The sequence below is a fragment of the Pinus tabuliformis genome, chromosome X, assembly GCF_031772625.1.
Source record: "Pinus tabuliformis cultivar Carrire ecotype Pingquan chromosome X, CPIR1, whole genome shotgun sequence".
Lineage (NCBI taxonomy): Eukaryota > Viridiplantae > Streptophyta > Pinopsida > Pinales > Pinaceae > Pinus > Pinus tabuliformis.
In genome coordinates, this window is record NC_142308.1 from 923,087,201 (window position 1) to 923,111,004 (window position 23,804).

Below are 23,804 nucleotides of genomic sequence, written 5' to 3' on the forward strand. Positions count from 1 at the left end.
TGACGGTATCATGATGATGTCTTGACAAGTTATGGTAGAAAGAAGATATAAATATTATGGATCTAAATGGTAATGATGTTAGTCCATCTAGACAACCTCCTGCTTCAATTCCTTCTCCTTCTGAACCATTACAGATTGAGAAACCAAACTCTAACATGATTATTCAACCGGCTCCCAAAGGTGTTGTTCGAAAATCATCTTTCAACCCACATGCTAGAGCTGCTTAGAACTACAACATTGTTGAATATCTGGTGATGTCTCCTTCAATAATCTCATCTCTTGAAGGCTGCAAACATGTCCAACACAAAGAAATTTATGTTTAATAGTTATCGGAGCAATTGACCATCATGATTCTAATCTTATCATCTTTGATCTTGAAGGTCATATACCTACACTCTCACATCAATTGGAATTCCAAATACCAGTTTTCGTCAAAACCAAACAAGTGTTTCATACAATAATTGATGAAGGAGCCTCTATGTGTATCATGTCTATTTCTTGTTGGAAAGCTTTAGGTTCTCCAACTATCAATCAATCTCCTACCACTCTAAAAGCCTTTGATGGAAGAGGTTTTCATCCTTACGGGATCTTAAATGATCTACCAATAGAGTTAGAAGGTAAGATGGTTGCAATTGAGGTTGAAGTTGTTAATGCCCAACTCGATTACAACCTTTTACTAGGTTGAAAGTTGGACTTATGCTATGTCTGCAGTGGTCTCATCACTTTTCCACATGATACTATTTCCTCATCAAGGGAAAATAGTAAAAGTAGACCAATTATCTTATTATACTTCTGACCCTAACTCTACAGGTAGTGTACCTTTTGTGGGGAAAACGATTACTCCCTATGAGGATATTGGTGTTGGTTTTCTTAAGGATTCATCACTGATGGGAACTTTTTCACTCCCTCCACTGAACTTTCCTTCTAATGTTTCCCAGGTTAACATGATCTCATCAAGCACTATGGAATATTCTGATCCTTGGATTGTGCCTTTAGAATCTGAATTGACCTCATATGGAAATGATATGCCTTTAAGCCCATTTGAATTAGCTTATCAGATAGTTCAAACATTTTCTGATCCACCACCCTCTGAAATTGATCGAGTGAATGCGATCATTGATGATTATTCTCAATTATCTTGGTTAGAACCAATATCGTTCCCTAATCCTTTCGATAATACATTTCCAATCAATGAAAGTATTATGGATATTATGTGTTTGGATGAAATTCCATGGGACAGCTATCATCATCGTTCATCTTTTCTTCCTAACCTTGATATTATCAAGAATGATTTTTCTACCATATTTTCTCCTGAGATCGTAGATATTCCTAAATGCCTTATGTCAATTCTTCAATATGAATCTAAAAAGAACTTTGGAAATATATATACAACCATTCCAATTAATATCTCAGTCAAACCTAGAATTATTGAGAACATTCACATATGTGCTTTGTGCTCACTTGAAGAAATTCAAACGTACAAAGCCCTGCTTCAAGAATTCTATGACATTTTTACCTAGTCTTATGAGGAAATGCTAGGAATTGACCTGAGTATTGTTGTTCCCAAAATTAAGACTTACCCAGATGCTAAACCTATTAGGAAAAGGCTATGTCCAGTGCATCCACGAAAGGCTACTGCTATCAAAGTTGAGGTTGAAAAATTGCTTAAAGAAGGTTTTATCTATCTAGTTCCCTTGACTGATTGGGTTTCCAATATTGTTCCTGTTAACAAAAAGCAAGGGACCATTATAGTATGCATAGATTATAGGGATATTAATAAGGTTTTTCCCAAAGACAACTATCATACCCCTTATATTGACCAAATCATTGACGATTGTGCGGGTAACAAAACCTTTTCTTTCATGGATGGATTTTCTAGATACAACGATATCAACATACTCCCTGCTAATCAACATAAAACCATGTTCATTTGTCCATGGGGAAATTTTTCTTATCGGAAACTTCCATTTGGATTAAAGAATGTTGACACGACCTTTCAACAGGCCATGTCTTATGCTTTTCATGATATCAAGCATATTTTACAACCCTATTTGGATGATTTACCAGCTCATTCATTGAAATGGGAAGATCATCCAATACATTTGAGAACTATTTTTATTAGGTGTCGACACTACAATATACACTTGAATCCTCAAAAATTTGTTTTTTGTGTACAATCTGGTCGATTACTGGGATTTTTCGTATCAAAGGAAGGCATTCGTGTCAATCCACTTAAGGTAGAGGCTATTCTGAATTTTCCTCTTCCTTCCAACTTGTGCCAACTCTAATGTTTGCAAGGGAAAGAAAACTTTTTACGTCGATTCATCTTGAACTATGGTGAGATAACTAAAGTTTTTACTCAACTGTTGAAAAATGAAATCTTATTTACGTGGGATGAAGTTTCTCGAAAAGCTTTTTTTTCACTAAAACAAACGTTGACTCATACACTGTTGTTGCATCTGCCTGATTATCATCAAGATTACTTTTTGTATTTTGCTGCATCCAATGTCACCATTGGGATGTTTTTAGTTCAGAAAGATGAGTTGAATGATGAACATGTGATATATTATTTTAGTAGAAATCTTATGAAAACTAAAGTAAAATATGCACATGTGGAGAAACTGGCCTTGGAAGCCATTCAAGCTATCCAAATATTTCTTCACTACATTCTCGTACGTAAAACAATGGTGATTTTAGATTGCAACCCTATGGTTTACATTCTTACGAGATAGTTGCTATGGGAAAAATATTTTAAATGGATAGTTATCCTCTAATAATTTGATTTAGAATTCATAACATCTAATCCCAAGAAATCATTGGTGTTGGTTGAATTGTTATGTGACGTTCCCTATACTGAGATGGAAACCATGGCTAAGGATTCTATTCTAAATAAATCCATTTTTCTTATCAGTACTTTAGACCCTTGGTATGGAGATATTATCGTGTATCATCAAACGCAAAATTTTTGGCTAGAATTAACTTGAACCAACCAACGTCAAATTTGATACCAATTCCAACAATACACTATTGTTCATGATACACTTTATCATCGCATTGTTGTTTCCATCTTTAGACGATGTTTGACTCATGAAGAAGCTGAAAAATCATTGAATGACTGTCATTATGGAGCTTGTGGTGGTCGTATCTTAGGGTTTGCCACTGCCCAAAAAATCTTATGCGATGGGTATTTCTGGCCTTCGATGTTAAAAGATTGTATAAATGCAGTCTAGAAATGCCACAATTTCCAAATTTACGATCGTGAAATATGTGCAACTCAAATTCCTCTTCACCCAATCATTATTGTTGATCCTTTTGCAAAGTGGGGCATCGATTTTTGTACATGTAACCCTCACTCAATCGAGGGAAATGGAATATTATCCTAGCAGTGGACTATTTTACAAAATGGACTCAGGCAATACCTACATATAAGGATGATGGTGAAACTATAACTATTTTCATGCTCAATAATGTGATTGCTAGGTTTGGTGTTCCACAAGCCATCATCACAGACCCTTGTAGCCATTTTCGAAATTTTATGATGACTGAACTTAATATGAAATTAGGCTTGCGTCATGACAGTTCTACTCCATATTACTCGCAAGGAAATTGCCAAGTAGAATCTCTAAACAATGTTTTGACTACCGTCATTAAACAGATTGTCATAATTCATAAACAAAATTGGTATCTGATGTTTTTTCCAACCTTGTGGGCATATTGTACCTGAGAAAAAACTTCAACTAGTTTTACTCCCTTCTTGCTATTTTATGGTCTCGAAGAAGTCTTTCTTATTGAATGTGAAATATCAACATTAAAACTAGAAATCAAATTATTACAATCCACTTATGCAAAGGAGGAACATTTTTTATACTTAGAACGATTAGATGAGACTCATCGTGATGCTGCATTAGCTAGTGAGACTCATAAAAAACATGTTAAGGCACATTTTGATCAAAATGTGCATCCTCACTCATATTCGGAAGGTGATGTCATATTAGTTTATGATAAAGAGCATGATAAATTAGGCGTCGGTAAATTCAAGCCCATGTGGTATGGTCCTTATATTGTAAAATTTGTACTCGCAAAAGGGGCTTATGAGCTAGTTGATTGTGATGACCTTTCTTTAGGAAAGCCCATAAATGGTGTTTAACTGAAGAAATACTATGCTTAATTCACTCAGTGAAGTCTTTGTAAATTGTTGTATCATATTTTTATGTGTGTGTGGCAATTTTAGCATCTTTTTATGATTTTCTGCTACTTCTCCTACTTATCTTGTGTTACACTTGATTTGCAGATGTTGACGCTCCCTCAAACTTACATTAGCTTTGTCGATGGCACTAGTAGTAGTACTTGGAATTTGTCTTCCACAACTTGGGTTATTTATTCGCCCACGAATGAGTTAGTTAGTATTCATGGAATATTCCTTGGTCGAACAACGAATAACATTGTAGAATATAGTGTAGTTATTGATTTATTATCTGATTCCATTTCATTTGGTATTCGTCAATTGATCATTAGGTTAGATTATCAAGTCATAGTATTACATTTAAATGGTATCTATTTAGTAAGAAGTTCCACAATGTTAAGAATGTTTTTGCAAGTTCGTCTCTTGGAGAAAGAATTTGATTACATTGAATATCAACACATTCCAAGACATTTAAACACATTAACTAATGCATTGGATAATTATGTCTTAAATTTTTATTTGTAACATATGTAATAAAGAATAAAAATATTCATCCACATATTGTACAAGATAAACTGACATAGTAGTAGTAGTTTCCATTAGTCAAAATTTTTGAAAAACTCATGGCTTTACAAAATGTCATCCAAGAAATAAGAGGCCCCGTGGCCTTTATTATCCGAACATGCCGATATATCAAAAAACAAAATTTAGGCCTATGACTAGCAGTTAAGCATGGTGATCATGGTAACAGACAATGGCGAGCTACTCGTCATAGCAAGCGACTGAGCGGTCAAGGAACTCCCATTGCATGACTCTAGTAATGGAGAGGCAAATCATTGATCCCAACATCTGGGATATCCAGAGTCAACCTCTCCAAATTATGCTCAAGATCAGTTAAGGCCTTTGCCGCATTAGGGTTATGTACCACAGGAGTTGTTGGTTGCTCACCACATTTTTCAAATCGATGTAGTATTGTTGGTTTGATCAGACCCACATCTGCATGATTTTTTCAGATAGTTAGTTTTGGATGTCAAAAAAGAAAAAAAAAATTTAAAAAAAAACACAAAACAACCAAAATGTGAAATTTTTACCTATGTCACCCCACTACATTCTGACAGGAAGTGGTATATCTAGATCACCAGTGTAAACTATACCCACATATGGAAAGTCCTCGATCATGATGATCTGGCACTTGAGCCACCTAAAAATGTCAGGAGTGTATCTCACACTTGGATCATCACCACCTTCAAGGTGTGCCATCAATGAAACCTACTTTAGCATACAACAATCTTGAGGTTCTCCTGCGTCTATAGATACCTGTGGGGCAAGAACAGGGATCCTCTCTAGAGAAAATGAGACCATGATGGAACCATACCCAATTTTTTTGAGTTTGTCTGTATTTACTCTAGTCAGCTGCACTTTGAGATTGGCAAAAGCCCCCTCACACCAGTTGAATATGGTAGGCTGCGATCACTCCACAAAAATATGAATTTGAGCCTTGGTGAGTAAATGAAGCACTACACTTCCACACAATCGTGCAAAAGTGAAAGAAATGGTCCTCAACGGAAGCCTCTCAATGGTTTTGATGTCAATATGTCCATATTTGAGTTTGGACCCTTCAAAACAATGTTGTTTTAGTTAAGTTGTTGTTGTTTCTCCACGTTGTCTGTGTCCATATAAAGAAATGTCAACCCCACAATGTGAAATCCTATTCAAGAAACAAATTTCATTTGCATCTATGATAAGTCTTTGGTCTCTAACCTGGAAACGCTCTTCATGAACATTCCATGTTCTCAACATCCATGATAGCAAATCTCGCTGAGCCTTTATGCTCAGGATCATGAAAATTTTGTATGGACCACAATCCCTCAAGGCCTATAGTATTTCTGGGTGATTTAGAGCTGATGTATCTTGATCTTCGTGTTCTCTCCCTCCACTCCATTTTTGTAGATCAAAACCCTAAAACTAACCATGGAGAATGATTAGAAAAGAATGCAATAAATTTTGCAAGACATTTTGGGCGTTTTTATTAATTTTTTCAAAGCCCTTACCATTCTGTGTGACTGTATTTTAAAAACAGAGCAGATTTGCATGGCTATGGCTTGAAAAATCGTGCAAATATCATTTTTCAGTGTAAAAAATCAAGTCGGTGTGCACAAACCTGATGAGGAATGATTGCACACACCAAGGGTGATTTTTAAATTCATAAAACCCCCTCAAAAACACTGAATTGACGGTGAAATGAAAAATAAAAGAAATCAAAACGAAGGTAACAAAAAGATCTCTTACCTGGAGAAAGTGGTTTGTGATTTGATCCAACGGCTTGGTCAAAATCCACCTCTGAAGTTTTTGATAAAAATTCACTCTCAATGGCTCCCAAATGGTAAAAACACAAATCATAAAAGTTTTTGACCCTTTTGGACTTTTATAAGCATTTTAGGTCCATTAAAATATCATTTTTTTCCTTTAGCTTCTGAAAATGCAAATTTTTAATGCTTTTATTATGTTTTTAAGCAGTTACCATATTTTTTGAGTTTAAATGTGCAGAACATAGGTTAATTACAAAATGAATCATTTTGGCGATGAGTACATTTTTATCACTTTTTCGAAATCTTTAAAACTTACGAAAAAGAGAAACATTGGAGTTTTCTTTAGCCCTTTTCAGACTCCCTAAACATGAAAATATCATTGAGTATTTGACTATTCAAACTCGTAAAAGTAAATGAACAATTGTCTATTTAGTATAAGTTTACCCCTTTTACGGACTGAGCTAGGCTATTTATGAAAAAGGTATACGTTGACTAATCATGGTCAATAGAGTTCTCTCATGCATTATTTTACCCTTTTATGGGCTTGAGAGACTAAATTTATGAAAAATGACATTTTAGAGTTTACTTATGTTTTTCTCCTGACTCCCTAAAAATGAAAAACACCGGGTTTTTCTTTCTTCGGGCTCGTTAAAATTTTACGTTGAAAGAACTAAACGAGTTTTCTTTTTGTGTCTTTTAAAACTCTTTTAACATGAAAAAGACATCAAGTTACCCCTTCGCTAGAATCATTAAACATAAACAATGTAGGACTCGTTAATCATGATGAGACCGAACCACTCCTTCCTAGGGTTCGTTAAAAATACTTCAAAGGACTCATCCGAAGGATGAGATTAAAGGACAAGAATATGTTATCCTCCTCAATCTTGCACAAAAATAAAGAGGTACTTGCGAGTAATGGTGGGGGGGAATTGGGAAAGAACATTTGTTTTCGTATTATAAAAGGGAGTATGTTGCTTTGAACATGACACTCCATCACTTTTGTGTCCGGGTTGGGAAATACATTTGTCCCTTAGTCTACCATACCGCATTGAAATTCTTTAGTTGGTTTTGGGTATATTTTTTAGTCAAATGCTAGCAATTCAAAATGTCATGTCGTTGATATATTCAAGAGAAGTCCAATTTCATTCAAAATTACCTTGTAATTTATAGCCTTCAATAGCATTGGTCATCCCTAATTGAGTACTAGATTACTCCAAATTTATTTTTCAAATCTTATCATGAGTTTTGTGTTGTAGGCTCTCCTGCGATGGGTCACTTCCTATCGACTTCATCTCATTATCTAGGGAGTTGATCAAAAACCTTCTTTAGTACCTTGGAGCTTTCATGCCTTAATGGTAGGTTTCTCACATTCGATGAAAAGTTCTCATCATTGACATTCATCTAATGATTCTATGCATGTTTGACTTCTAGACATCTTTTCACACTTCAAAGATTGTATGAAAGTGCCTTGAGAACCATTGTCATTATTGGTGGTTTCTCTCGCACTTGTTAACGGTTCACATCATTAACCAATAATCAAGTGGTTTCTACCATGTTCGACTACGAGACATTCACTCAGATGGTTAGATTTGTACTATGGATTGAGAGATAGCGATCAAGACCCTGGATCTAGTTTCATCCATCCAAGCTGTGTGGAGTTATTAAATATTCATGATTATAAGCATAGATCTATTGATATTGTGTATTCTATTGACATGGATATTTAGATGTATTTCCATGTTGATTCTTTGAGGTATTTATGCTCTAAGTATGGTAATTACTACCTCAATGATGATTATATTTTGTATTGTAACTTTTGATTGATTGTTTCAGGTCTCCAACCATGGTCTCTAATTCGAACCTTGGCATCACAAAGTGCTTCAGTCCTCAAACATATTTTTTGACTTTGCACTTTAGGGGGAAATATGTTACATGCCATTTTGTCAGCATTAGGAAAATGATCGTCAATCTGGATCTTTCGCTAAACATCAAAGTGTTCCAAATAATTCCCCTGCAAGGCAAGAACGTAAACAATCCCAAAGAGAATGAAATTTCTATATTACAAGGCTCAAAACCTATTTTTGATTTCCTACGCAATTTGCTAGCTAGTTTCGGAACATTCACACACTTTCCCATTAAATTCAGCTAAAAATTGTACTCTTTCTTACACTATTGATTGCGCACATGAATCAATGCAAGTAAAAATTAAAAAGTAAAATGTAGAAGCTTTGTTAGTCGAATCTTTCCCAACTAAAAGATTTAAGTTGATGATTACTTAATTATCTGTAAAATGTCCTAGATATTCCATTGGAAATTTCATCACAACAGATATAAGACACAAGATATGCTCTCTAGGAAACGCTTTCGGGAGAAAACCCACCTGGAAGGTGAGGCCCCTTCGCTCTCTTTCTCTGTCTAAAAATATTGTTGTAGATACAAAGAAGTAATGTATGTGGCCAGTGGGCTACTACAGTGCGTAGGTCCTCTCTATGTGCTCTACCTCCTATCTCTCCTGGCTATCTTCGCTCATATATGGAACAAATTCTCTCGAAAGAATGGAATGTCTCTTCCTCCTAGTGGCCCAGTTATAACATAGCCCAATAACCTAGTAGTGGTTAAGTTTGACTACATCAACTCTTAACTAGAGTTACAAAATAGACTCTTCTAGAGTCTTTTACATCACAAACATGTGACTAGGCCATTTTCCATGAATAATGGGGGCTGATGTGGCATCCTCCCAAACTATAGGTGTGAAAACAGGAAGGTCAAATTCTCAGTGGCATAACTTTTGCATGCATTCTGATTGATGTGATTCTTGCGTCATTGGAAATATTTTTTGTGTAGAATAACATGAAAAGATGTGATGCTTATGTGGAAAATTTTTAGCCCCAAGAAACGTCATTTGATGCCTCAAAACGCTCTCGGAAGGTGTTAGAACCTGTTTCATCAAACTGGTTCCCAACGGTAAAAATGGTCTAGTGAGCAGATTCCTCCACTTTTTCCACTCCAAATGCATCAATATGGATGAAAAAATATAATGATCCAATTCAGATCAAACCTCCCCATTTTGGGAGGATTTTTTTCCCCAAAAGATTTTACTAAATGAGGTGAGGAAATTTTTCCTCCAACTTCTCTCTGGTGTACCATTTAGCTTTTCTTGGAAGTTGTCCCTTCAACCCAATATGCCAAAGGTCATGCTGCTCTTGTCTTGTAGTTATGGACCTCTTCTGCAAAATCGTATAATCAGTCAACTCTACTTGAGCATCAAGTGCCAAATCCTCCAAAGAAGGTAGGGCCTGTTCCTCTTCCTGATCTAGCATGGAAGGCTCATGGAGTTTCTAATTCTCTACATTTAAAAATAATTAAATATGCATGAATGGTGGTAAACTGAGTCGATAGGTGTTATCACCCACCTTTTCTAGTATCTCAAAGGGAAAATACCTTAGAGCCTTGATTTTCTTACCAAGCCCTGGAAGCCTCTCCTTGTTCAATTGTATCCATACTCTGTCTCCCACCTTGAATGATTTCTCTGTTTTGTGCTAATCATGTCTAGCCTTATACTTCATTTGTGACTTTTGTAGTGTTTCATGTACCTGTAGATAGATCTGCCTGATCTTCACTATAATTTTTTTATCCCTCAAAGCATCTCTTGTAAGGTCTTCCTTCACTCCTTGTTTTCCATATGCAATATCCAAAGATGAGGGTAGAAAATATCCAAAACAAGTTTTAAATGGGGAATTTCCTGTAGAAGTGTAGACCTCTATCTTATAAGAATGTTGTATATATACCATATTTTCATCCTTGGTCTTCAGATGCTTCTGGTTGTAACCCCTCATAAGATGCACCAAAGTCTTGTTGACTACTTTTCTATGCCCATATGTCTGTGGATGGTATGTTGTAGATCTCTTCAACCTCCTATCCATCTTCTCCCACAATGTAGTCCAAAATTCACTGAGAAATCTTGCATCCCTGTCTGAAATTATGCTCCTTGGTATCCCAAAGTGTACCCAGACTTGTCAAAAGAAAAAGTTTGTTGCTTCTTGTTTGCTTATGGTATTTTTACAAGGAATTCAAACATGCATCTTACTAAACCTATCAACTACCATGAATATGTAGTCATTCCCCTTCCTGGTTGTCGGTAAACATCCCACAAAGTCCATGGAAGTGCTTTCCCAAGGATGAGTAGGTATAATTAAGGGATGATACATATCCCATTTTTTGTTGGGTTTGCTGGTAAAACAAATCATGCATCCTCTTATGAACCTAGCTACCTTCTCTTACATCTTGGGCCAATACACATACCTTTGTAAGTTAGCCATCATGTTACCTACACCAAAGTGCCATGTAACCTTGGAGGTGTGAGCCTCTCTAATAAGCTACAAATGCTCACTTTAGGAACACATAGCTTATCCATCCTGTAGAGTAACTCATCCTAGAGATGGTAGTCAATGGTGTTATCACCATCATGCACATGAATCTGAATATGCAATTGCTGATACACCTCCTTGAAGTCCACATCTTCTTAATATGCTTCTATATATGCATCATGGGTGAATGGCTCCATGTGCATAAGAGTCCCCAAAGCTATAATATTTGATGTGGGTGGCCTTGAAAGAATATCGACCAACTTGTTTATGCTACCCTTCTTATACTTGATCAACAAATGAAACTACAATAAAAACCCCATACACTTGCACTGCCTAGTCTATTGTAGCTTATTATGGGCCTACAGGTACTGTATTGGTTGGTGATCTATGTGGATTATTGTTGCCTTTCCCATCAGCTAGTGCTTCCACTTCTTCGCAGATTGCACCATGGCATAGAGCTCCTTATCATAGGTAGGGTAGTTAAGAACTGCCCCATGAAATACCTCATAATGATAGCAAACAGGCCTTCCTCCTTTCATCAAGACAACTCCCATATCATACCCACTCGCAATTGTCTCGACTTCAAAGGGTCATTGCAATTTTGGTAATTCCAGAACTGGTGCTTCACTAATCTTCATCTTTAACTCATCAAAAGCCTTTTGATGCCATTTTCCTCACTAGAAACTCTTGCCACTTGTTGTTATGGCATGGAGCAGTTTTTCTACCATTGAAAACGAGGCTATGAATTTCCTCAGGTACTGTGATTCTCCAATGAAACTCCTAACCTTATTAACATTAGTAGGCACCAACCATTTAATGATGGCCTCCATCTTGGAAGGATCTATCTTCAATTCTCCTCCACCAATCACATATCCCAAATACACCAAGGACTGTTGCGCAATCACGCACTTCTTGATATTTGCTAGCAGTTGGTGCTTCATTAATGTTTCCAACACTTGCATCAATTGTGAAATATGCTTCTCCTGGGTAGCAGTATATACCAATATATCATCCAAATAGACAATAACAAATGAATCTAAAAAAGGGTGGAGTACATCATTCATTAATTTGATAAATGTAGCCAGTGTATTACATAGGCCAAATGGCATAACTAACCACTCATACAGACCTTTCCTGGTTTTTAAGGTGGTATTCTATGTATCTTATTCTTTGACTCGAACTTGGTGATATCCAGACTTCAAGTCCAGCTTAGGGAAATAATTTTCTTACTGTAGCTGATCTAGGAGATTGTCTATCCTGGGAAAGGGGTATTTATTCTTGAGTGTGATTTTATTCAATGCCTTGTACTCTACACACATCCGCCAAGTCCCATCCTTCTTTGGCACAATGATGATGGGTGACCCACATGGTGATTTACTTGATAGAATGACACCTTGTTCCATCAGTTGTTGCAACTGTTTCTTCACCTCACTTACTTCTATAATAACCTTCCTGTACAACCCAATATTTGGCAATGGGGAGTCTGGCAATATTTGGATCTCATGCTCCACATCTCTCTTAGGGGGTAACCCTTTAGGCTCTTGGAACATGTCTTTCTATGCCTGTAACAACTCCTACAATTTTTTATTTGTTTCTTAGTACACCCCTCTAGGTATGCCTTACCTCTTATTGTCTCCTCTACAAACTCATTTTCTCTTAAAATCAATAAAACATACTTCTTACTAGAAATGATTAGTTTCTTGGCTTGGTTGGAACTGACCAGTGAAATTTTAAACCTGCCTTTGTGCACATTGATGATGAATTTTTTTCCATCCTTGATGAGACGATACTGGTTATGTCTCCCTATGAATATTGCATCACACATGTACATGTATGGAATCCCAAACACAACTCCACATACATCGAGGGGAACCACATCTAGATATAATTCATCAATAAAATCAGCACTGATAGAAAATCTAATTTTGCAATGTTTTGTTACCTTCAATTCTGCATCCTGATGTACCCATCCCAGTGGATATGGGTTTGGATGATCACAAACTTCCAGCCCCAACTTCTTGACTAGATATGCTAAAATTAGATTCGCCTGTGATCCTAAGTCAAACATAGCATCAATATTTGTCTTCTTGAACTGTATCTTTACATGTAAGAGTTTGGTCATTTCTTTCTCTTCCTACTGCTTAAGGCTACTCAGATTCACCTCCTTCTGCACTGATGTACAGATGATTTTCTCATCCACTTCAGAGTTTCTTTTACTTGGTTGCTCGAATCAGCGGCCATGAGATTTTTCTTCCTATTATATTTCTTCTAGTTCTTTGGATTTAGCTCCGGATGCAACTTTTAGCACTTCTCCTCTGTATGGCCATCAATGTTGCACTGGTTGTAGTGGTCGTTGGGATCTTTGCACTGGTGTGTTGTGGGTGTCATCTTTTTATCTTTCCCCCTTTTCTCTTTTTCTTCCACTCCTTATAATTTTTGTGTTGCTCCTTCTACTTCGATTCACTTGATTTCTCTCTTTTCAGGCCTATGTTCTCTAGGTATTGTGCCTGTACACAAGCCTTGTTCACCATTTTGGGCTTAAACAACATCACTTGCTCACACAAATGGTAGTGCAGACCCCCCAAATACTTGAGGAGTGAATCTCGGCGCTTTGGAGTGATACCCAATATTATAGCCATCTATTTGAATTCTGTGGTGTACTCCTACATGGTTTGGCCCAATTTTTGCCTGAAGTAATGCCACTGGATCCACTAGTCTTCCACGTACCCAATGGGATAAAAGTGTGACTTAATGAGGGTTTTGAAATCTTCCCACTTAGTCATTGGAGGTTCTCCCTCCAACCTCAGGGTTTTCGTGTGGCTCTCCCACCAAGTCAGTGGATGGCCTTCCAATTTCAGCAATATGAATGACATCTTCTACCCTTCCTCGATCTGATGGACAGTTAAATAAACTTTTAGTTGATGCAACTAGTAGTTCATCTTCAGAACATCGATATCGTAGTAGTATGGCTTGCTATCGACTTTTTATTCCACTTTAAATAGATATTGGTTCACATCACTCGAAATGGGTTGATCTTTTCTAAGTTCTTTCTATGGTTGGTTATCTACGCCTTCCTGATCTCCGGCGGATCCCCCTTCTGATTTGTCCTCTACATTTGAACCCCCTTCTCTCCAAATATCCAAGATTATTGCTTAAGGCCACCATGAGGAGGTTTACATTACGGTTTATATCTGCGACTTGTTCTTCAAGCCACAAAAACATCACCTCTATGGGATGATGAGGTTTGTTTACAAATTCATTGCCTGTGATTAGAGTTTTATGATTTTCGGCCTCACCAATCTAGATCCCTGCAATCTCCACAAAATACCCCAAAGAAACCTGCTCTGATACCAAATGATCCATAAACTGAAGTAGATATTGCACTGGATAGTTCATCGCAATAGATATAAGACACAAGATATGCTCTTTGGGAAACCCTTTCAAGAGAAAACCCAGCTGGAAGGTGAGGCCGCTTCACTCTCTTCCTCTATCTAGAAATATGGTTGCATATACAAAGAAGTAATGTATGTGGCTCATGGGATGCTATAGTGCACAAATCCTCTCTATCTTCTCTACCTCATATCTCCCCTGGCTATCTTTTCTCATCTATGGAACAAATTCTCTCGAAAGAATGGAATGCCACTTCCTCCTAGTGGCCCGGTTATAACATAGCCCGATAGCTTACTAGTGGTTAAGTTTGACTACATCAACTCTTAACTAGAGTTACAAAATATACTCTTATAGAGTATTTTACATCACAAACACGTGACTAGCCCCTTTTCCATGAATAATGGGGGTTGGCGCGACATCCTCCCGAACTATAGGTTTGAAAATAGGAAGGTGAACTTTTGAGCGACATAAATTTTGCGTATGGATTCCGATTGATGTGATTCTTGCACCATTGAAAATATTTTTGTGTGTAGAATAACATGAAAAGGTGATGCAATTAGGTATCAAGATTTGAACCCCAAAAAACATCATTTGATGCCTCAAATCACTCCCAAAAGGTGCTATACCTCGTTTCACTAAAATGGGTCCCGCCAGTAAAAACGATCTCGTGAGCTGATTTCTCCACTTTTTCCACTCCAAATGCATCGATATGGATGAAAAACAATATAATGATCCAAATTGGATCACTTAAGCCTAATCCCTATCATCATGGAGTTAATTCCCTCTCTTTGTGGATCCCCTGTCCCACCTTTTGAGGATCTCATGCCATAGGAAGAGGATTTAAAACTTCCTCCTCTTGGCCTATAAATCAAGCACAGGCCAAAGGGTTGGAGAGGACCACTAAATGTAGGCTTATGCTGCTGAAATAGGGCTAGAAGGCTTTTAATCCAAGGAGAAGGTTGGCGATCATGGGAAGAGGCCTGTGACATCAACGAGACCATGTTGTAAGCTTGTTCTCCTTTGAATTCAATATAAAGAAATTTTATTTCCTAATCATGTCTATTTTGATGTTATTTATGAGATTCCTTGATCAATCACATGATTTATCACTACTTATTGATTCAACTTATGACGTATTCTAAGTTAAGAACTTCATTTACCTTTGATTTTATATTCAATATTCTTTTATCCTTTTGAATGTTTTTGTCTATGCAGATCTTTTTTGGACCATCATGGAGAAGATTTAGAAAGCATTAGGAAAGCCTCTAAGGCATTGATGGAAAGCTGGTTGTGGAAAGCACTGAAAGGATTTGAACAGGAACTTTGTTAAATCAGTAAGTCATTCTTCACATACTACTTGTTTCAATCAGTCATAAGCTAAGGAAAGGAAGAGATTATTTTCATGTTTGTTACTAGGTTTTGTTGGAAATTTAGGGAGGTCCATCTTGTCCAAAAGAAAGATTAGTATGCCTAACAATATTAGGAAGAAGTAAGATTCACTAATGTTTCTAAAATTTAAGATAAACTTCCACCCTTAAAATTTTCCCTAAATAGAAAATGGCATAAATTATGAAGATTGTGGTCCATCTTGTCCGCAAGAAGGATTAGTAGCCTAACAATATTAGGAAGAAGTAAGATTCTCTAATGTTTCTAAAATTTAAGATAAACTTCCACCCTTAAAATTTTCCCTAAATAGAAGATGGCATAAATTATGAAGATTGTGGTCCATCTTGTCCGCAAGAAGGATTAGTACGACTAACAATATTAGGAAGAAGTAAGATTCACTAATGTTTCTAAAATTTAAGATAAACTTCCACCCTTAAAATTTTCCCTAAATAGAAGATGGCATAAATTATGAAGATTGTGCAACCACAAATATAGGCTCACAATTCAAGATAATTTCATTAAATATAACATCTATTCTAATGATGATTTCAATGGAGTGAGTTTGAAGAAGTTTGTAACATTTTATATCTTTAGAATATCCAACTAAAATACAGTTCTCACTTGTAGGCTACAAATATTTCCTATTTTCGTTAGTAATGTGAGTCCGTGATACACTACCAAAGACATAGAAGTGGCTTACATCTAGCTTAATTTTAGTCCATTCTTCTTCTAGTTTTATATTTTCTTAAAAATTTGTGGGAGTGCAATTTACTATTTAATTTACACTACTGATTGTTCAATCCAATAATAAATAATTAATCCCTTAGATTGAATCATATAATTAGCCCTTTCCTCTAATGTATGATTCTTTCTTTTGACAAAACCATTTTCTTGTGGTGAATATGGTACAATATGTTTCATTTGAATTCATTGCATAGTGTAGCACGTTATGAAATTTTTGTTAGCGTATTCACCTCCATTATTTGTTCTTAATCTTTGTAATTGATGTCCATGTTTTTTCTCTACAAGGGTCATGTATACTAAGAACAATTCAAAAACTTTAGTCTTAAGTTTTAACAAGTAATGCAAGGTGTATTTGGAGAACTCATTAATGAAAATTAAGAAGTAATTGTACCCTGATAAAGAAGGAGAAGAAAGTGGACCACAAAACTCACTATGAAGAAGTTCCAAAGGGGTCAAGGCACATTAAGAGGAACATTTGCCAAAGTTTTTGTAATGATGTTTTCCAAGAACAAAACTAGCACAATCACCATCACCGTAACAAATGAGAGGAAGACCTATTGCTCTATTTTGATTATGTAGTTTCTACAATGAGCACTAGTTTAAATCACAAAATCACTCATACCAAAACTTTCATAAGTCATCATTGTGAGCAATAAAAAATGAGGAAAAGGATGATGAACCAAAGTTGTGAAACTTGTACAATGTAGTGATTTCATTAATTATTCTAATGGTAAGGACATGCTTAGTATTTTTTAAATACTTAGTTCGATCTTGGTGAGGTGAAAAAGCTATTGTTTCACCTTCACATGAATGATTGTTATGAGTGAAATAAACTCTGATAGATGGTTGTAGGAAAGACTTGGAACACATAATACATCACTAAAATGACCATTACTACTTGCACTATTCCAAATTGTACAATACTAAGAGATCTATCATCAAAAACAATTATTTTTCTAGTGTTATAATCATTAAAAGTAGAAAAGAGACTTATCCTTATCCATAGGATAAGATCATCCAAAATAAATAATTCACTCACCAAGGAAGAAGTAGAGATTGCATTAAAAGAAAATTAGAAGTAGAAAGTGCATTTCCATGAAAAGAAGTGTTAGAAAAAGAATAAATATTGATGTTATGCTTCATTGTATCATCCAAGGAGCCCATAATTTTAAAACATTTAGACTCCAAACAATTGTATTTCCCACAATAATTGTGATATATGTCAGTCTTCTTAGTCTTTGATTTTGGTCTTACATCACCATTGGAAGTAGAAGTTGGACAAGAGGATTTTGGACATTAGTTTTGTTCATTGATGATATTATTTATTTGGATGCTTGGTTTTATCTTTTTATTAGGCCACAAAGTCCTAGTTTTATTTACTTGTACTGATGATCAATCCAACAAGAGCTTCTCTTTCTGTCTAATAATAGAGACAAAAAGGTTCAATAAGTGGATTCTCATATGCGATCCGTAGAGATTCTCGAGGGAATATAATGTAGATAAAAAATAGAATATGTATAACTGAGATTGGAAACAATAATATATATTAAACAATCATCCTTTATATCAAATTGACAACCTTTATGTAAAATCCTAAGTGTTTTAAACTTAGATAAATACTCTTCAATAGAAGAGAAATCATTAGGACTTAAAGTCATGATCTACTTTTCAATATTATGATTGGATTATTATATTGTTTTTCATCCATATCAATGCATTTGGATTGGAAAATGTGGAGGAATCAGTTCATGGGACTGTTTTTACCAGCGGACCCAGTTTAGCAAAATAGGTATGAAACCTTCCAGGAGCATTTTGAGGCATCAAACGACATTTTTTGGGTGTAAAATTTTTCTTCTTTAGCTCTACACCATTTCATGCTATTCTACACAAAGATATATTTCTAATGGTGTAAGAAGCACGTCAATCAGAGTCCATATGCAAAATTTATGCCACTCAGAAGTTGACCTTCCTGTTTTCACACATATAGTTCAGGAGGATGTCATGTCATCCCCCATTATTCATGGAAAATGGGCTAGCCACATGATTATGATGTAAAATACTCTAGAAGATTCTATATTTTAACTCTAGTTAAGATTTGATGTAGTCAAAATTAACCACTAGTAGGCTATCGGGCTATGTTATAACCGGGCCACTAGGAGGAAGAGGCATTCCATTCTTTCGAGAGCATTTCATTCCATAACTAAGCAAAGATAGCCAGAGGAGATAGGAGGTAGAGCACATAGAGAGGATCTGTGCACTATAGCAGCCAACGGGCCACAAACATTAATTCTTTGTACATGCAACCATATTTCAAGACAGAGAAAGAGAGCGAAGCGACCTCATCTTCGAACTCGGTTTCCTCCCGAAAGGGTTTCCCATAGAGCATATATTTTGTCTTGTATTTGTGTGTGTGATTATTTTTTCATTCTCTAATTTTATGCATAATTTCCATTCGCATGTATACACTAACTAAAATTAAATCTATAGATTTTAAAGTTTAATAAAACTGTAATAGTGTATAATCTCAAATTTTTAATATAATATTATTTGATATGTTGTGACAAACTGTCCAGTGGAATATCCCACAAAATTTTAAGGATAATTTAGTATCATAACAATTTTCTTTCGGTATTTGTGGATATTTGCATAGGATCTAGGTCAACGAGGTTTAAAAATCATAAAACTCTAGTCATGCCTCACGAATTTGTATACAAACCTTGTGATCCTGTAGAGGTGAGGTTTTCGTAGCTCGAACAACAAGTCACAGATATACACCACAATGTAAACCTCCTCATTTAGGCCCTAAGCAATAAGCTGGGGATATTTGGAGAAGATGTGGGTTTGAATGCAGAGGACAAATAAGAAGGGGGATCATGATATCAGGAAGACATAGAGAACCAAAAGAAGAAAGAACCCATAAAATATCAACACAATTCAAGTGTCGTCAAAAAATCCCTGTTCAAAATGGAAAAAAATGTCGATATCAAATAATACCATGATGATATTGATGCTCTGAAGATGAACCAATGGTTGCAGCAACTAGAAGTTTATTTCAGTGTCCATCAAATCAAGGAAGGGGAAATTATTTCATTCGCACGACTGAAATTAGAGGGTCATGCAATGTCTAGGTTGGACAACCACATGGAAACCCTAAGGTTAGAGGGAGAGCCTCTAGTGACTAAGTGAGAGGATGTGAAAACCCTCATTAATTCACAGTTTTATACCATCAGGTACGCGGAGGACTAGTGGATCCGTTGGCATGATTTCAGGAAAAAGCTAGGCCAAAGCGTGGAGGAGTACACCACATAATTAATGAAGATGGCTATATTGTTGGTTATCTCTCCAGAGAACCTAGATGTACTCCTAAATTATTTGGGGGTTCTACACCACTATCTTTTTGAGTAAGTGATGTTGTTCAAGCCCAAATTGGTGGAGAAGGCTTGTGTACAGGCACAATACGTTGAAAAAATAGGCCTGAAAAGAGTGCAATCAAGTGGATCAAAGCAGAAGGAGAAACAAGAAGATTCTGAGGAGGGGAAGAAGAAGAAAAAATGGGGGAAATATAAAAATAGAGTGGCTACAACACACCAATGCAAAGATCCTAGCAACAACTATAGCCACTGCAACATTGATGGTCATACAGAGGAGAAGTGTTGGAAGATGCATCCAAAGATAAACTCGAAGAACGAGAAGAAACATAATAAGAAGAAGAATATCATGCCTACAGATTCAAGCAACCAAGTTGAAAGCAACTCAGACATGGATGAGAAGATCTTTTGCATGTCAGTGCGGAAGGAGGTGAATCTGAGTATTCTTTAACAACATGAAGAGAAATAAATGACCAAACTCTTTCATATAAAGATACAAGTCAAGAAGACAAAAGTTGATGTTCTATTTGACTCAGGATCATAGGTGAATCACATTGTTTTTGAGTTGGTCAAGAATTTGGGGCTGGAAGTTCGTGATCATCCAAACCCATATCCAATAGGATGGGTAAATAAGGATGCAAAGGTGAAGGTAACGAAACAATGTAAAATTAGATTTACTATCAGTGATGATTTTATTGATTGCATTTATATGTGGTTCCCCTAGATATATGTAGAGTCATGTTGGGGAGTCCATACATGTACATGTGAGATGCAATATTCATGACGAGAGCCAATCAGTACTGGCTCATCAAGGATGGAAAATCCTTCATCATCAATGAACAAAAGGGAAAGTTAAAAATGTCATTGGTAAGTGCTAACCAAGCCAAGAAATTGACCACTTCTAGCAAGAAGTATGTTTTATTGCTTTTAAAAGAAAGTCAATCTCAAAAGGAGCCAATAAGAGGTAAGAAATCCCTAGAGGAGTGTACGAAGAAACAAAAACAGCAATTGGAGGTGTTGTTACAGGCATACAAGGATGTGTTCCGAGATCCTAAAGGGTTACCACCTAAGAGAGAAATGGAGCATGAGATCTAGCTATTTCCAGACTCCCCATTTCCAAATATTAGGATGGATAGTCAATCTATTATATAATAAAATGAGGTGAAGTAACAATTGCATCAGATGTTGGAACAGGGTGTCATTCGACCAACTACATCACCATGTGGGTCACCCACCATCATTATGTTGAAGAAGGATGGGACTTGGTGGATGTGTATAGATTACATGGCGTTGAACAAAATCACACTCAAGAATGGATACCCCCTACCCAGGATATACGATATGCTAGATTAGTTGCAACAAGCAAAGTACTTCACCAAGGTGAAATTGAAGTCTGGATATCACCAAGTTTGATTCAAAGAAGAAGATACATGGAAGACTACATTCAAAACCAGACAAGGTGTGTATGAGTGGTTAGTTAGGCTATTTGGCCTATGTAATGCACCAACTACATTTATGAGATTAATGAATGATGTACTGTGCCATTTTATAGATTCATTTGTTATTATCTATTTGGATGATATAATGGTATATAGTGCTACTTGGGAGGAGCATATGTCACATTTGATGTAGGTGTTGGAAACATTAAAGAACCACTAGCTACTAGAAAATCTCAAGAAGTGTGAATTTGCACAAAAGTCTTTGGTGTATCTGGGGTATGTGATCGGTGGAGGAGAACAGAAGATAGATCCTTCCAAGATGGACACCATCTTGAAATGGGTGGTTCCTACTAATTTTTTTGAGGTCAGGAGTTTCATTGGGGCAACACAGTACCTTAGGAAGTTCATAGGCTCACTTTTAGTGGTAGCACCACCACTCCATGCCATAACAAGTGGAAAGCGTTTCTAATGGGGAAAATGTTAAAAAAGGGCTTTTGAAGAGCTAAAGAATAAGATCATCCAAGCACAAGTTCTGATATTTACCAAACATGTAGGGACCCTTTGAATTTGAGACACATGCAAGTGGGTATGCTATGGGATCTGTCTTGATGCAAGGAGGAAGGCCTATATGCTACCATTGTGAATTATTTCATGGGGAAGTCCTTAAATACCCTACCTATGACAAGGAGATCTATGCTATAGTGGAATTTGTGAAGAAGTGGAAGCACTATCTAGTGGGAAAGGAGACATTAATCCACACAGATCATCAGCTGTTACAATACCTGTAGGCCCAAAGTAAGCTACAACAGACCAGGCATTACAAACGGATGGGGTTTTTACAACAATTTCATAATTTTTGTGATCAAGTATAAGATGGGAAGCACAGAAAAGTTGGCTAACATGCTTTCAAGGCCACCCACATCAAATATAACAGGACTCTTATGCACATGGATCCATTCACCCATGATGCATATAGAGAGGAATATTGAGAAGATGAGGACTTCAAGGAGGTGTATAAACAATTGTAGAGTCATAGGCATGTGCCCGATGGAGATAACACGATTGATTATCATCTCCAGGATGGGTTACTCTATAGGTTGGATAAGCTATGTGTTCCTAAAGGTGAGCGATTGTAGTTGATCATTGAGGCTGACACTTCCAAAATTGCATGGCACTTTGGTGTAGGGAAGACTATGGTTAACCTACAAAGGTATGTGTATTAGCCCAAGATGAAAGAGAAGGTGGCTAGGTTCATAAGGGGATGCATGATTTGTTGTACCAACAAGCCTATCAATAGGAAACAAGGTCTATATCATCCCTTATCTATACCTACTCATCCTTGGGAAAGAATTTGCATGGAATTTGTGGGAGGTTTACCAACAACCATGAAGGGACATGACTACATGTTCATGGTAGCTGATAGGTTCAACAAGATGTATATTCTGGTGCCCTCTAGAAAGACCATTAGTGGGAAAGAAGCAACAAAGGTGTTCTTTGGATAGGTCTGGGTGCAATTTGGGATACCAAGGAGCATCATTTTCGATAGGGATACAATATTTGTCAGTGCAATCTAGACTACACTGTGGGAGATGATGGACACAAAGTTGAAGAGATCTACAACATTCCATCCATAAACAAATGGGAAGACAAAAGTAGTTAACATGAATTTGGTGCAACTTCTGAGGGGATACAACTAGAAGCATTTGAAGATATGGGATGTAAATATGGTATATATACAACATTCTTACAACAAAACTATCCAAACTTCAATGGGAAAGTCCCAATTTGAGACTTGTTTTGGATATTTGCTACCTTCACCTTTGTATATTGTGTATGGTCAATAAGGAGGAGTAAGAGAAGATCTTACAAGAGATGCTTTGAGGGATGAAAAATTTATAGAGAAGATCAGGAAGATCCATCTATAGGTACAAGAAACACTGCAAAAGGCATAGGAAAAGTATAAGGCCAAGCATGATCAACACAAAACAGAGAAGTCATTCAAGGTGGGAGACAAAGTATGGTTACAGTTGAACAAGGAGAGGTTGGAGGGGCCTAGTAAGAAAATCAAGTCTCTGAGGTATGGTCCCTTTGAGATACTGCAAAAGGTGGGTGATAATGGATATCAACTTAGTTTACCACCATATATGCACATTTACTCAATTGTGAATGCAGAGAATCTGAAACTTTATGAGTCGTCCATGCTAGATTAGGAAGAGGAACATGTCATAACTTCTGTGGAGGATTTGGCACAAAATGATCAAGAAGAGTTGTCAAAAGATACGGTTTTGTAGAAGAGTTTTAGAACTACAAGACATGGGAAACATGATCTTTGGCATATTGGATTGAATGGACAACTTCCATGCAAAGCTAAATGGTACACAAGAGAGAAGGTGGAGGAAAAATTTCCTCACCTCATTCAGTAGAATATTTTTGGGACAAAAATACTCCTAAAATCGGAAGGTGTGATCTAGATTGGAGCATTATATCTTTTTCATCCATCTCAATGTATTTGGATTGGAAAAAGTGGAGGAATCATCTCACAAAATTGTTTTTACCAGCGGGACCCAGTTTGGAAAAATCGGGTCTGAAACCTTCTGAGAGTCTTTTGAGGGATCAAA